Below are 15,568 nucleotides of genomic sequence, written 5' to 3'. Positions count from 1 at the left end.
ATATAATGAAAGTTAATAGGGTTCAAAACAACATTAAACCCCAGTGACTTCCATTATATGAACAATTTTTCACCATATCTTCTTTTGTGTTCCACTGAAGAAAGAAAGTCATACAGGTTTGGAACGACTTTAGCGCACGAATACATTTAGCTACTGAAAACTCGCAAAGCTTACTCTTAGGTTTACCGAGACACACACACACATACGGCGTTGGAGCCGAAGCAGGATGGTGAGTGCTTGTGCATGAGGGGATGGACAGCAAACCCCCTGCTGATTAGATAAGTCCTAAACCCACTCAAACACATGCAGCGAAGGCCATGTTTTCCACTCACTCTCTGTTTGCCTCTCAGAGGGAGAGGTGATAAGGTGGGCCATTTGGGGGTCATTGCGATTAGACAGCTAGGGAGAGCGCATTCCTGCCAACTCCTCACAGGACAGAGAGGCTTTAACACATCACACACTGACAGGTGTGTTACCGCGAGCCCACAGATATAAAGCTGCGAAATATATTAAAAAGATGTTTCAAGTATTCGCAAGTGAATACTTTGAAGCTAACTGGGCCGGAGTCTAACTCGACCTTCTTGTGGACCCTTTTATCACAAAAGAGCGAGCGCTAAAACAGACATCATTTGCATTTCACATGTTTCAGCTGAAGCCTCTTCACAATCAAGCCGTGTCGGCGCTTGTCGGAGGGCGCACCAAAGGGCGGCGTCTGAGAGGAGGCACCTGGGGTGGCAGCAGGCCCTGCAGGGCTGTAGGGTGTGGGAGGAAGAGAAGACTTGGGATTACAGCTAATAGCATCATGGAGGGATCAGTGCAGCCTATCTCATTACGCCGAGGCACAATGAGCGCAGCGCTCTCAAAGCAGTTTATAATTATGGCTTTCCAGGCCACAAACAAACCTTGCTTATTACCCTTCTTCTCGGCGCTTTAGCTGTAGGAAATCAGCCGCTAATTGCGATATTTCCCTAATACTCAATGCACACGGGTGTCACGGGCTGTTTGCGTCTCGTCCCGCTGACGCTTAATAAAGTTTTTATCTGTCAAGCCGAAGAGTGGGAGACGAGCCAAGGTCACTGCTGCGCTCTACAGCTCGATGAAGAAAAGGGGGGGAAAACGTTCAGCGTTGTTTACATAATTATATAAATAATATCCTATTTTTCCAGCAAAAAGGGAAACAAATAAATATTTTAATTTTGAGGCTGATTATGGAGCTGAAGGACGTTCAAGGATGTTTCTTCTCTAATCATCATGTGCAATTATGTACGTTCTTAATATATTCTCATTGCATTCTTGTGCATTTTTTCTCTCGCCCACTGTTTTCTATAACAATCATATTAAATGTGCATTTCATTAAATTTAAATTTTATAAAAAAAAAAAAAAAAAAAAAAGATCTCACAGACGGTGGGGGAGGTGGGGCTGGTGCACGCCACAATTGCACACGCATCAAAACATGTGCTGAAATTTAACTAGATGCTCTAAATGTTATCTTTAAAAAAACAAAAAAAAACAAAACAAGGAGAGAAAAAATAACACCACAACATAACATGGGATGACACATCGGGTCCTAATTAATTGATTTGTGTTCTCAAACGGAGTATTTTATTATGTGCATTACTGCTGCTTTGATAGTAATTATCATGACTCCTGCAGTTCCCATAACCCTCGGCAGAAGCAGAGACTTCTCACCCTCCCTTATCAAAAGCTGTCAAAGCAAAGCGCCCCATTAGTCTCCAAATGTAATAAATTGGTTGCATGAAACACACTCATAGCACATCTCTTCTGAGGCAAAAGGGGGAGAGCTGTTGCAGGAGGATGTGAAAGGAAAAAAATGGAAATAATAAGTCTAATATCCTCAGATGGGGCCCCTGTCAGAAAGGAGTGAGTAGATGTTGACAGTTGTGTTGCGCGGCGTGGCAGGGGCTCGTCAGTGAGCCATTTATTTGCGCTGATGGACTGATAGAAGCAGACTGCTGCTGATAATAAGGAGTTCTCCCACACTGTCTTCTGTGCATCTGAGTGCTAACAAACCCACTGTGGATCAACAGATTTGTCAATGTTAACTTTGTGCTGGGAGAGCTCAAAGATGGCTGGGCAAGATGTTCACTTCGACATAATACTGCATTTTTTTAAAGAATTAAAAAAAAAAAAAAGTAACAAAACACTTGACAACTACTACTAGAAAGCAGAAACATGCATCTAAATATTATATATATATATATATATATTATATCTTTTTTTTTTCCCTAGTGGAAGACAAAAACAATTACTATAACAAAACGATAAGAATATGCTGGTCGTGTCCATGCAATTATAATGAATGGAGCCCTTCAAGCAAAATATGTCTTGTGGCTATGCTAAAAGATGCAAAGACACCATGAAATTATCATAATTCTGAAAATATGAGGTAAAGATGTCAGATTCTTGAATGAATCGTTCCTTTTCAAGGAAGTGGATGATTCAGTACACAAAACTGACCTGAATGATTCGTTCACTCAAATCAACTCACTGACTGATTTAGCTGCAACAGTTCTTGAGTTAAAGTCATGATGAAACAAAAGTAGCAACAGATCTTTTCTTCTGTACTGTAACGTACATCCAAGAGTTACAGTACTTATTATTGAAAGAAAAAAAAACAAAAAAAAAACGGTGGAACGAGGACTCTGGATGACTGGATATAGGCAGATCTGAATGCGAGCTAGCAGTCGATTGAAAAAAAATAAAAAATAAAAATGGGGTTAGTTCACCCAAAAATGAAAATTCTGTCATTTATTACTCACCCTCATGTTGTTCCACACCTGTAAGACCTTCGTTCATCTTCGGAACACAAATTAAGATATTTTTGATAAAATCCGATGGCTCAGTGAGGCCTCCACTGCCAGCAAGATAATTAACACTTTCAGTGCCCAGAAAGGTACTAAAGACATATTTAAAACAGTTAACACTGAAATCACGTGACTTTGGCAGTTTGATACACGCTCCGAACCACTGATTCAAAACAAAAGATTTATAAAGCTTCGAAGCTTCATGAAGCAGTGTTTTGAAATCGCCCATCACTAGATATTGTTGAATAAAGTTGTTATTTTGTTTTTGTTTTTTTGGTGCAAAAAAAGTATTCTTGTCGCTTCAAAACATTAAGGTTGAACCACTGTAGTCACATGAACTGTTTTAAATATGTCTTTAGTACCTTTCTGGGCATTGAAAGTGTTAATTATCTTGCTGTCAATGGAGGCTTCACTGAGCCATTGGATTTTATCAAAAATATCCTAATTTGTGTTCTAAAGATGAACGAAGGTCTTACGGGTGTGGAACGACATGAGAATGAGTAATTGATGACAGAATTTTCATTTTTGGGCGAACTAACCCTTTAAGCGGACAGAATAACTGGAGAAGCCCTGTCATTTCACCGGAAGACATAGGCAAATTTATGGGGGCTTAGGCCAAAAATGCATCTGCACATTTAAACTAAATCTAGTAACAAAGTGAAAATAAAAATTAAATGAAAAGTGTCAATTGCAGCATTAAATATAGATCTGCTCATGTTGCATTACACTTTTTACGCGTTTTATAGCTTTGAGCTTATAGTTGCAATGGCCAATCAGAGGCGTTCAGATTAGTCATCGCTGAAACACACTCGGAATTCTGACTGAATTCTGCACTCTCGCGAATACTTTGTCTCATCATAAACTGATAAACAAACAGATTTGGTGACTGTGCTTTTAAGACGTTGAGCAATATAGCCAATCACAAACATATCTGATGATTTCTTGAACGCACTGGCCAATCAGACGTGTTTAAGTTAGAATCCCCTCACCGCTCAAAATGCTGCTGTTTTTGTCTTGTATGTAACTTGTAACAAAAAAAGAGTAGATATTATGTAGGCTAAATAAGATATTCATTGTACAGTCAGCTTAATCAATTAGCAGAACTTTGTGAGATCACGATGAATTAAGATGACAGCTTAGTGAATATAAAGGAAACGCTTTTATGCACGCTTTCTAGGAGATATATAATTCATTCAGAATTTGAAGAAAACGTATGATTTGCTGTATTAGGTAAGGCAATGGTAAGGCTATTTATTATTCGAACTGGCTGCCATGCCAAATCACGCATACAGTATGCTTGCCTGTTCAAATTATAGTGGTTTGTGAACATAACCACTTTAAAAACAAGAGCGTTTATGCTGGGATGTGTAGGTTGCTGATAGGCGACACGTAACTATTTCATGACATTCTATTAAAATGTGTTTTTATGGAGGAATCGCATCTAGCCTTACCCTAGAGTTGGTTCACCCTCTGCCTATGCTGAAAGATCAAGTTAAACATACTATTTTGATCAAAAATAACGAGGTCAAATAAATAAATAAACAAACAAACATTTGAACCACTCAAAGTAAGATAAAAAAAGATGTTTTTTAAACTTTCATATGGCTTCAGAAGATTTGAGATACAGTGCTGTTATCATGCTACTGCATTCTTTTTGAAGCTTGAAAACTTCAGTTCATTGTAATTATAATGAAAAGAGCGACAAGTACATTATTCAAAATATCTTCTTTTGTGTCCAACAGAAGAAACAAAGTCATACATGGGTATACGAGGGTGAGCAAATGAGGGTGAGCAAATGATGCCAAATTTTTTATTATTTTTGGGTGAACGGTCCCTTTAAATTGCTGCTAAGCAGTGCTAGTTTGTATGCATTGCAGCAAATTCATATTTGCTGATGTGCACCGTGAGACAATAACCAAGCAACACCACGTCAAAGCAGCAAATTGTATTGAGTATGTAATTTGCTGTCCAATGCAGTTTTTTTTTTTTTCTCCATTTCACTCGCCCTTGTGTTTCCATGGGAGTGTTTGTTTTTATGTGTAACAGGTTCAGTGTTGGAGAGACAAACTCCTAATCCTTTCCCTCAAGCCATAGCTTGAATAGTGTCTCATCTATAGTGTCTCACAGCTCTGCAAGTAACTAGCAGCAAATCCTGAGGAAAAAAATGTGAAACTATCTGATGATCAGATCTTATACTGATTAGCCCCAAAAAGTTCACTGAAAGGTCAGAGTTAGGACAACTCTTTGCAATTCAAACAATTAGAATCTAGGAACCTGAAATGTAAATTTTGTTGAAATGCAGCATTTAAACATCATAAACAAAATGCTAGAGCTCAATATTAATGGAGATGCATGATTGCTGTCCATCTGCAGGGTTAAGGGTCTTGGTTTAATCCTCTGCTTTAGCTATAGCATGCACCATATGGCTCAATGAGATCCATGTCCTAATCTGTCGCTGACCTCTGTCTGACTGCGTGATAACGCATGGTGTTTAATATGATGTACACTTCTGTGTTAAGAAGCTTGGGTTGTACCAGGAAAGACATGTTTAAACAAATGTGTGGTCACTCGTTGACTTTTCAACTCATCGACTCAGTATGTTTTGTATATCAGTTAAAAACAACAAAAACACTAAAAAAATTTTTTTTATATATACAATTCATTCTCGAAATTCTGATCTACCATTACTTGAAGTGCTGTTTCATTAAAGATACAAATGTTTAATGAGCACTTTAAGCAAAAACATGGTTTACAAATGGCATACTCATCATGATATGAAAACAGAATCAAAGAGAAAAAAAGAGTTATTATGAAGATAAATCACATTCTAGTGTAACACTTATCCTCTATCAGAATTTAAAAAAATAAATGAAATATAGCCAAAACGCTGCCAACATTCCCTCTTTACTGGTTAACAGTAGATGGGGGGCAAATGTTGGTCTCTAATACACTGTAAAACCAAACAGTGAAATTAATTAAATGAGTTTGTTTCACTCAAATAATAATGAAAGTTCATTGTACTTAATAGAACAAAAGTTGTATGAACTCCAAATTTCACTGTAGTAAGCTGAACTTAATATAATTGAGTTGAGTTGCAGCAGATTTCTAATTCCCAGCATGCTTTGTGAACAGACTGTATAAATAAATGTTGAAATTAAGTGTTATTTTGTGTGTTTTTGCACAAGATTAATATAGGGAGACATAAGTTAGTGTTTAATGTTGTGTTATGTTGGGATTTACATATATTAGTTTTGTAGGGTTACTATTGTGGTTAAGAGTAGAGCCTGTGGTTAGGTTGAGGATGGGCAGCAACATTTTTTAGACCATATATACTGTATGTTGTTTGATTATATACATGCAAGTATATAATGACAGATTCTTTAGTTATAATAGCATGTGTTATTTGCTATCTAACATTTAAACAAGATCTGAATGTGATGTTTATGCAAATTAACTGTATGTAATTAACATTATGATGAGTGGGATGAGGCTGAGCACTGTGGGAGCAAAAGAAGGCTGGTGATGTCTGTGTTTGTTAATGAGAGATACCTGTGCACCACACTGGCCCTAGGCCTCACCCCAATTGTCACAAAAATGTTTTCGTTACCAACTTAAATAAATAAGTTAGTTTACTTAAATGTTTTAAGGTAATACATTTCCTCAAATGTTTTGAGTATTCTGAATATCAGTTTTACAGTGTATGCAGTAATACCCAGAAGGTCTCATGGTCAAGTCTGGGATAATAATGTGATTATAAAATGGTTGATGTTGCAGAACTTTGTTCCATTTTTCTTTGAACCCTGTTGAACTCTTTTCTATTTGCACCAGCTCATCCCACACTTTAAGGCATGACGAATAAAGATGGAATGTGAGGATAGGAAACAGACTTCAAATAATTTTAGAAGTAAAAATGTGTTCAAGTGAAAAAATTCCAAAATGTAATATTGTCCTATAAATTATGTGAGATTTACTGTATGTGCTGTACATTTTCTGAAAGTAGAAAGGAAATGAGAATGAATACAAACTGGATTTCAAAACTAGACGTTCAACTTGACCCATGAGTCTCAGCAACTAGTTCCTATTTTAAACAAAATGTATAATTACATAAATAAATGGTCAGTGGTACAGCTGAGAGCAAGGCTGTTGTAAAAGAAAAGACTGGGAATGTTAAAGGACGGCGAAAGCTTTTTACCTCCGGCAGCTAAGGCTTCAATCACAATAGCCTGGATAAAATGAGTCTACCCTATAGACTCATTATGACAGTACACTATGCCATACACACAAAGAGACAAAATGTGTCTTCTATTCTCCCATAGGGACACACGCACAGCATATTGATTTCTGCCTTGAAAGGGAAGCGAACACGCCATTCACGGCTTACAGTCGAAAAGGTTTTTTACTCCAAATTCTAAACTTAAACAACAAAGACGTATGCTGATTCAAACCTCTGATAAATTCATCTTCAACTACAAAAAAGGTAGCATATATTGACTGGTTGGAGGATGGTGATCAATGCTAACTGATCTGGTGGACGCTTACCTCACAACAGTAGAACATGGAAGGCTGTTGTGATCAGCTGTGATTAGGATTCAAAGAAACCGGTGTCATTTCCTAGGATCTGTCAAGATTCTGGACTGTGGTAAAGACGTGGAAGCTGTCAAGGCCAGATGGATGACATTTTGGTGCGTTAACGTACTTAACGCAATGCACAAGTTCAACATAGATAGAGAGGCTTGTTTATCCAACAAGCAGTGTTAAAGAGGATAGATTTACCATCCTCTTTAATTGCTGCCTTCCTAATAAAAGCACATCTCCTCTCCTACTACAGCTTCACAATTAATTTAAATAAAACCTTCAAATCCAAGTACAATGTGAAAGCAATGAGATTTTTCGGTCAGCTCCCTTTTGGCTCAATTGAAAGAGATCCGAGTTTAGTTCTGACTAGAGGACCTCAGGACTCATTTTATTAGCAGCAGAACATGTACAATTTGGAGCCAAAAACCACTTGTTTAAGCTGATGAACATGAGAGCTACTGTTTTATGTGATTTTAGCCTTGACATCTAAGTAGTATAAGCAATATGAAAATGTTAAATATTTATCATATCACAGTTCGAATAGCAATCATGAAATTCGTTTCAATATTTGTATTTGACCAAATTGTGCGCTTATGCAACATACTACAACAACTTCCCCGCTTGTTTGCTATGTTTGCTATGCCATCTAGAGATTGACAAAATTCCGAGGGTGTAAGGAGCGAGACAGGCAGGCAAACAGTGAGTGTGGGATGAGATGACATAAAACTCCTTTTACAGCACAATGTTCCTGCATGGTGCGCTCTTTAATCGGAGGGCTCATTACATAAAGCCAAGAGCCAAGTGGGTCAGGCCCTGCCACTCATCCTGTGAAGCAAACGGATCAAAGATGTTTAGGCTTTAAAGAGGAATAGAAAAAGACATTTTTGAAGAGGAATAGAAAATGAAGGCCATGTCTTCTGATCCCCGACACGGGAGAGCAGCCGTGAAAAATTATAGTCGACTGCACAAAAACGCCATCAAACTTTCATTCTGCTCTACCAATGGGACTTATAAAAAGAGCATGAAATTGAGAAAAAGGAAACACAGGGAGTCGCTGCACTGTGATATAGTGTCAATATGTATATTGATAACAACTTGATACTTTTCTCATGGGTTCTCTGGTAAAATAGAAGGGTGAATGACAACAGATCTACGTATTTGTATAAATGTAGGCAAATAGAAAGAGCACATTCATTTAAATGGAAACAAAATGGCCAAAATCTTTATGTATAAATGATAATAATAATGTATAATTAATAATAATAACTGGCCTAATTTGCAGAAGTAAACTGCTTTTAATGCAGGAATATTAAAATAGATTTATTTTAATATATAAAGTATATTTAAAGGAATGCTATGGAATCAAATCAAGTTAAGCTCAATTGACAACATTTGTGGCATAATGCTGATCACCACAAAAATTCATTTTCAATTTAAAGTCATTTTCTTCTTCTTCTTCTTCTTCTTCTTCAAAAAAAGAAAAAGCAATAATCTGGATTATAGTGAGAGACTTATAATGGAAGTAAATGGGGCTCACTGTTTCAAAAAGTGATTTTATAACATGATTTTAGTGTGGAAAAAAATAGCTAATCTTTTCTGTGTAAAGTTATATCCAAATTTTTCAACTTTACCTTTGCCATGAAAACCTTAAAATGACGATCTAAATATATCTAAATTAACACCGTTTTAACATTAGAAATAATGTCCCCATTCACTTCCCTTGTGACTTACCACAACCTTGATTTAAAAAAAAAAAAAAAAAAAAATTATTAAGAAAGACAGGGACGAGACGAAATTATGTTTTGTGGCAATCAATATTATGCAACAAATGTAGTAGATATTGAATCCGGAATAATACTTTATTTTGCCCATTATTTTGTTATAGCATGCATTCTTATTGCTGCTTGTCTCGAAGGAAACTGACTTCAGTGACCAGCTTGCATTTTCTGTATTTCCTGCAACATCCACAGCAGATGAAAGCGCCATTTTGTGCACGTTTTGTTAGCGAAAAAAAAAAAAACATTGGAAATGACCAACACAACATTAAGTTGCTTTGAAATCAGTGTCTGATAAATGACAAATCACTGATTACTGAATCGGTGTAATGTTCATATTAGGAACATTCAGATCCAGATGGCAAACAATGCCAATTCCCACCTAGGGATGTGCACAACTACATATTTTCAAAATCAAAATAGTCAGAGGGTTGACTAAGATAGGCGATTGTTTCAAACAAGTCAATTTGTCTACTAGTGTGAATCATTTCTATACCTGACATGATACTTTAGGATAACAAAAATGTGCTGAATAAAAGTCACAAAGTTCAAGTTCATGAATTTTTCCTGGGAATCCAGACCAGTACCAGCATTCACTTTAAAGGAGGGTGGGAAAGTACAACCAAGATCTGTCATTCACAATGGAAGATCAAACAAGTGGATTTTGCTTCATCAGGGGTACATGGTCAAAGGCATTCAGTGACATAGAGACACTGGGCCCTGTGGACCACTGAATAAAGCAAGTCTATAGACTGAATGCAACATGCGCCAGTGACTCTCCATTGAGCAAAATACATGGACCAGTGACATTGTATACGTCAGCAATATGCACCAGTGAACTTACACAAATGGCTCAAACGATTGCATGCCAACAGTTTCAATCAAACACATCTTTATTAGGACGTTGAGGAGAACTAGGATGAAGTTAGCATAACAATTCATAGAATGTTCAAATTAGTCTTTTTTTCCCCATGTAATACATGCAGCTAAATCCCATTAAAACTGCATTACTTTGTTTCAGGGTCTTCCTCATGAAGTTGAAAAAAAGACGATTTAAAATAACTCCGCTTCCAACCATGAAAGGTGAAAGACAAAAGACATAATGAGCCAAAAAAAAAAAAAGAAAGAATAAATCAACTGACAAATATCTAGTACTACATCAAAGGAGGGTTATTTTTTTTAACAAAGTTATTCTCTCCTCTTGTGATCCTCACATTGTAAATGCAATTAGGGTTAATTACCCACCTGTGTTGGGATTCTTGTAGTGGTGCAGAACAGATAATTACAGTTCAGGTATGCATTAACTAACTTTTGTTAACAATTAATCACTGTTTACATACTGGACACTGTTCTCTTTGTAATTAATGATCAGTTCTAGCAATGAGTAATCTCATCTTAACCCAGGTAAAGCAAAAGAGAGCCTGTGTTTCAAACACTTGGATATAATGGGAATGTCATGAAGTAAAACTGAGAGTGATCAGAGGTTTCTGAGATATATCTACCACGTACTTGAGGAGCTAAGGTGTCACAGACCTGACTGAGATGTTAATGTGTGAGATTTTTCAAAACTCATTAAAGGATTTTTTTTTTTTTTTTTAACAAATAAGGGATGCTCACACTAGACTTTAAACTGCCAAAATGATTTCAGACATTTAATATAAGCAGCTGGGTATTATGTCACACTCCAGGGCTATTGATAATTGTTTAATTTATTTATATTTACATGAAGAATATTATTGAATATTGATATATGGTAAACATAATTAGAATAACAAAGTTTAATTTAAATATATTATAATGTAGTATAATATTTGCATCAAATTGCATAATACATATTCAATGTGTGTTTATATATATATATATATATACATACATATATATATACACACACACACACACACACACACGTTATTTATTTATTTTTCAAGAAGTGTCTTGCTTACTTAGGCTGAATTTATTTGATCAAAAGTACAGTCAAAATACTGTGAAATATTATTACAAAATATAAAATAACAGTTTTTCAATTTTAACTTATTTAAAAATGCTGAAAAAAGGCAAAGCTGAATTTTCAGCATCATTACTCCAGTCTTCAGTGTCACATGATCCTTCAGAAATCATTCTAATATGCTGATTTGCTGCTCAAGACAGACATGTTATTATGAATGTTAAAAAACTGTTGTGCCGCTTAATATTTTAACCATCTACTCAAGCTCCATTTTTCTCTTTTTGATTGAATTTAACAGCTTTCTAAACCTATTCTAATGCAAAGCAAAATGAGAGTTTCGTCCATGTTTGATCCGCAGTCAAGAGGTTTATGATGTTTATATCAATCATCTTTTGACTAAAAATTTGTCAGGTCAGCGTTCACCAAACTCAAACCTTTTTTATGCAGCATAAGAAAAGAATTCTTTGCACATTCTTACATAGTCACTCTCTTGGTTTTGTGTGCTTATGAATGGAGTTGAATGAAACACAAAAGTGTGGTGTGACCGCCCCTTTAAACTAATATCATGTTGCACCCTGGGTTTAAAACATGAGATACACATCACAGGTTTGAGATTCAGGGCCAGACGGCTCAATCACACTCACACACACAGAGACACTGTAGCCCGACATTGGCATTGTTTCTGTTTGTAATCCATCCAAATGCTTGTCTAGGCTTCCTCTACTTTTCAGTTCAGTTGTGCTGGCAATTGGCTTCAGCACCTAGAGCGTCTGACTGTGGGTCAGTGTGGGCATAAGGCTCAACTCCCCTCACCCAGTGCTGGCGGACCAGGGGGCTTTTCAGGAGATTTGTTCCAGTTTATCTGCATATTTCAACTGGCTTTAGTGTGCTGCTAACTGATAAAATGCTGCCAGTCTCCCCGAGCTCTGCCAATGCTGAGGCTCACTGACCTTCCACTGAAGATTCCTTTTGAACGAGGGGGAAAAGGGGGGAAAAAGACAAAAAATAAAGGGAAAAATCCAGGCGGGTGGTAAGAGGCTCCAAGTTTTATCACGTTGGGAACAAAAAAACAGAGACGTCAAAAGACCTTCCCTTTCCAAACACACATGTGCATATATCCACACACACGAGCATACAAAATACCAGCATCATAAGCTGGTACCAGCATGGCTTCATAGATGATTAAGTGTAACAGAAAAGCTTCTCTATGTCTTGCCATCACCCACCTGCACAAGTTAAACCAGCATAGCTATCATGAAAACATAGCCACACACCGTGTAAAAAGGACTGTGTTTGGGAACCACAAGTAAAACCTAAAATCAACTTTATTTTGCGGATCAGCCAGTAATGCCTACAGGGAAACGGCTTAATAAACATACTAAATATTTACTTAAAAAATGCAAAAAGAATAATAAAATAAATACAAATGTGTGTAAAGAGAGGGAAACTGTGCCCTTAAACAAATACACTGTCAATTAGTTTGGTCAGAAGCCAGACACTGAGATAATGCTAATGTTGTGGGACAAATTCAGAGCACAAATTCCAAGTATGGGACACCATACTTGGCTACACATCACGTTGCTTAATGGTAACAGTCAGAAAATTAAACCATCAATCTCCAGTTAATTGGTCAGAGACAAATCTTGCTTATGATGACAAAATAGTATTGTTCTTTTATTATGTTTTATGGTGCATTTCTCAAAAGCAAAACCATAACCGAGGCTGACACTGATCTGGTGAAGAATAATAATTTGTAACACTGAAGAGACGCTCAAAACAAGATCCATAAAAGGTTGCATCACAGCTCTCCATAACTGTAGGAGATAGGTAAAAAGCACACTCATTTGAACTTGGAACAAGCGCCATGCACAGACAAAAGTTGACAGTTCAATGATGGTTCACTTGGATAATACCCAACCCAACCTCACCCCAAATCCAGATTACAGTAAAATCAGGGCAGCATTGTCCTTGCTACAAAAGCACAACTGAAAATATCAAATGACATTTTATAATACTGTCAGGCAGTATACCATCTCACGAAGCAGAGTCAAAGTATGGGCAGCTCTTCATCTCTTTAGTGCAGGGGTGATGGCCAGGTCAACCTCATCATCTCCCTGCTCTGGATTATAGATTATAGCTGTAATCCGGAATTGAGGACACGCCTCAAAATACTAAAAACAACCAAGGCCAGAAGGACAAACTAAAGTATTTGAAAACATTGATGCATGATTAAAATACACATATTTAATAAAAAAGTACAAGGATTTCAAAGGCTGTGGCCTTTATAGTATAAATTGATGACTGTGATGAATGCCTCCCTGTTCAGATGCTACATTTCCTATTTTTATCATTTATGGATCAGTAGATCGTTTACGACATTACTGCATGCAACTTGTCAACTAATCTGTTTTAAGGAAGTAATGAATAAATAGACTAGTTTTGAGTTCACCTGTCCATGATGAATATATTTCTCAGGGGATGTTTACATGAAACACATTCCTGTATATTAAAAAATATTTTTAAAAGTTGGAAGAAAAAAACATTGCAGGATGAGACCTTTTTAAATTTTTTAATTAATTTATTGTGCAAACTGTCTATCAACACTAATTAAAGCACCAAAAAGAGAAGAAAAATCAAAATAAACAATAAAAAAATAGAACTTAAATATATAAATATATATATATATAGACTTAATCAACTAGTCAGTCATTGGAGTCATTGTGACCTGTCCCTATCCTTAATACTAGGATGTGCCTGAAGCCGAATACCTTTTTTGGAAAGGCACAGTTAAAGGCTTCAAAGCGAAAAACAAATTCTACTGAATAATAGGAAAAATATTCAGCAGACACTTCTCGTGTTTGCGGGATAACAGGTGAGCCAGGGGATAGCACAATATTATAGCTATATAAAACTCTAAAATCACTATGCTATAATGAGTTTGTGAAGTGAATGAGTGTAGACTCTATGAATGAAATGAGCATAATGATCGCAAATCAATAGCTACATTGCCATCTCTTCGCGTCTCTCAGAAGTCTGCCAGGAGAATTATCAATTAAAATACTAAATCACACACATTTTCTACTATTTGATATGTCTATTTAATGTTTTAAACCTTGTAAGATATGATACACAAATGAGTGCAAAATGCACTCTGTGAATGCAGTCGCAAATCAAACATCCGTCTCTACTCATCTCTCAGAAATAAGAGCTTGAAAAGAGTGATATCAAGATACTGGATGATTGTCCTGACATAACACACAAAGTTCATCTAGAAAATAATAATAATATAATAATAATAATGTTTTTCTTTTCCTTTTATTTAAAGGGGACCTATTATGTCCCTCTTTTCAAGATGTAATATAAGTCTCAGGTGTCCCCAGAATGTGTCTGTGAAGTTATAGTTCAAAATACCCTACAGATCATTTATTATACCATGTTGTAAATTTTTTTTGCATGTATCTTTAAATGCAAATGAGCTGCTGCTCCACACCCTGCTTTCCAGAAGAGGGCGGAGCCTGTACAGCTCGTGCCTTGGATATTCTACCAAAAACGAAACCATCTGTTTGGTTTTGATTATCATCTCTATCGCGGTCACACTCACGTGACATTGCAGTTCTTCATCATCATGAAAGTTTATTATCTGCATGCGTTTTAAAGCCATATCAGTCTAAACTTCTGATATATGGTTTCCTGAACACACACATCTGAAGCACATGCACAGAAAGCTGGCTGTCAGCGCGAACCATGAGTATTAAACTAAATTCTCTATCAAGTCTTATTGCACTTGAACTGTCAAATACACACAAGGTTATGTAAAAAAAAAAAAACACACACACAAAGTTCACATAACCACAGTCGGTTTTGTCTGTGAACATTAACAGCAGGGAAAGAAACTGCATGTGTATATTAGATCTGTGTATTAAAGTGAAAGCAGTGTAATATACAGTACCTATTGCTATATATACTGTTAATATGAATCAAACAACGAAAGAAAAACAGAAAATAACTCACTGCTCTTGACTGAATAACTTTAGCTTTAATAATAATACATTTCTTGCTTGAATGCTGCTGTTAAATGATCTGGCGAGGAGATAAACATGGTGGACTGTCACTGCGTCCGAAATAGCGTACTGTCTGAGAAGGTACAACATTTGAATTTAAACTGACTTTCGCGTATGTTCTTTATAGTATGAATGGGGGTAGTATGAATGTAATCCGGATGTACTACATCCGCCATGTTGTCATTATCATGTGACCTACCAGCGTCAGTTACGTCACTTCACCTCCATTCATAAATCCTCTCCTGTGGCCTCATGGGATAGTAAAGTGTCCATCGAATGCACACTTCAGAATCTCGCCAGAAGTAGTAGATCATCCGGAGACATTTCACCTACTTTTTTTTTAGAATACTATGAATTCAGACATACTACTCCGTTGGCGTACAGTT

The 15,568-nt window shown here is 36.5% G+C and overlaps 1 protein-coding gene across 3 annotated transcripts in view; it reads right to left on the bottom strand.

Moving 5' to 3' along the window:
• fam172a (family with sequence similarity 172 member A) overlaps positions 1-15,568 on the bottom strand; it is a 194,344-nt gene that overhangs the window by 38,411 nt on the left and 140,365 nt on the right. The gene's annotated exons all lie outside the window — the stretch shown is intronic.

Source organism: Ctenopharyngodon idella, chromosome 5 (genome assembly GCF_019924925.1).
Source record: "Ctenopharyngodon idella isolate HZGC_01 chromosome 5, HZGC01, whole genome shotgun sequence".
Taxonomy (NCBI): Eukaryota; Metazoa; Chordata; class Actinopteri; order Cypriniformes; family Xenocyprididae; genus Ctenopharyngodon; species Ctenopharyngodon idella.
The sequence above is the reverse complement of the archived record's forward strand: the minus strand, read 5'-3'. Positions and strand labels throughout refer to the sequence as shown.